Genomic DNA, 2,072 nt, shown 5'->3' on the forward strand with positions numbered 1-2,072 from the left:
ACGATAAAGGGGGTGAAACTGCAGTGGCCCTGATTCGTTGAGACCCTCCCGCCGCTTGGCTGCGCCGTTGTGCGAGGTAGAGTCTCAACCAATCAGGACCGTTTACGATGATCAGCTGTTATTCCTAATCTGTTTAATGTAGTACCCGCGCCGGCACACCCCCACCGGCGGACGGGCCCAACATCAAGTCCAGCAGCGATGAGGAGGCCGGGCCCGTCCCCGGTGGCCCAGATGGGCCAGCCAATCCTGCCACCCCCGAGGCCCCGCCCGACCCCGAGCGCCCCGAGGCCCCCGGCGATGTCGTGGGCGTTGGCGTCTTGGCCGCAATCGCCTCCGCCATGGCCGCTGCTGCCGCCGCCGCCGCCCCTGTGCCTTTAGTGGCTAGCAGAGTTCGCAGCTCGTTCCAGTGAGTGGGGCCCCCTGTCTTACACTGTAAATCCTGGTCCTCCCTTGTGCAGGTGGCGTCACGTTCTCTCTGTCATGTCAAGGAACAACCGAGGGGGCACCAACTCGGAAATTTCGTGCACTGTGAATATATTGAAGTACTGTATTGAATATCAGTGAATACTGGTGAATATCATTGAATAGATGAATATTGTTGAATACACTTAATTCGCGGAGCGAGTGAACGAGCGTCAGTGCGTTTGCGAGGCGTAGCGACATTCAGTGGGTCAAGATGGAAATGTCTGTTCGTCGCACATAACCCATGACTCTGAGTGTATGCGTTAATGGATGTGTGAGTAGGTGTGTGAGTAGGTGTCTGAGTGGGTGTGTGAGTGAATATGTGAATAGGTGTGAGAGTAGGTCTGTAAGTGAGTGTGATAAGTTAAGGTAAGAAATTTCTCATTAACCTGTCATTAACCTGTTAATTAGATCCAATGAGAAAACCAATCTGAATTTAAACCAGATCAAACACATTTATAGAATTCCCTAGCAACCAAATAAACAAATATCCTTCATCTTGCGACGTTTCTCAAACTTAACAAGGTAAGATAATGTTCACAGAAAAATCAAACAAATTAGATAAACTGGCAATAAATTAGGTTCAATTAGACAGATCAGTGAAATTTCATTCGATCCTGTCATTAAAAGCAATCATTTTACTCTCTTTTGCAGAGTAAGAAAACTTTGACTAAAATGTTCAAGATGCAACAACCAAATTTTTATAAAAAGCAATATTACCGTGGTCAACTAGGGCTATTATGTGCCCAATCGATTTTGACTGACCACTTAAAAAACGGTGATGGCCCAGCAACGATCAAGAAATACTACCAATGGGACTACCTTTCCATAATACCTGAATTACAATCAGTTGGATGGTCTAACTCGAGGAAACTGTGTGCATTGGGTTATGACAACAACATGAACTACCTCTCAGTGCATATTAGTGAGTGCAAAGGGGATTGGTGGCCACTCAATCCAAAATCACTAAAGGTAATAATTGAATGGGATGTTGAGTTGGCAGAAGAAAAACTGAATGTATTCCTGACCAAACTAAAGCAAAAACCAAAGTATGTTATCCTTGAGACATGGCGTGAAGAATTTCTGATTGGTTTACCTAATTATCGTTTGAGAAGTTTTACGAAACGTTATGCACCTCAACAATTCGGTGTAGAACTTTTCATATTGTGGTAAAGGTTGTGCAGATCTGCTATCGATAGCCGAATCGCATGGCCTAAGCAGCCGAATGGAAGGCCGGCAAGACACTAGAAATAATAATCATACTAGGAATATTAAAACACAAGTGTACTGTGGTATTAAATTGTTATCAACTGCTTTCAAGATAGATTCTTGTTTAGATTTGTACTGAAAAACCCTCAAGAGTTTGTTAAATTGCCACACTGTTCTGGGAAGTCACGAGCCAGCGCCCTGCAGTGCGACTATTGTCTGCACCTACATTGTTGGGCAACTCGCTCCTCGACCGCCCCTCTTCCCCCGCTCCTCGACCGCCCCTTCCCTAGCTCCTATAATGTGGCTGCTAGGCAACCCGGACCCCCGGCCCCTGGCAGCCGCTCAGTGCGGCCCCAAACCTATGAGGGAGAGGTTCAGAGTGCTACAAAGAAGATTCCGGA

Source organism: Frankliniella occidentalis, unplaced genomic scaffold, assembly GCF_000697945.3.
Source record: "Frankliniella occidentalis isolate FOCC.00 unplaced genomic scaffold, Focc_3.1 Scaffold366, whole genome shotgun sequence".
Taxonomy (NCBI): domain Eukaryota; kingdom Metazoa; phylum Arthropoda; class Insecta; order Thysanoptera; family Thripidae; genus Frankliniella; species Frankliniella occidentalis.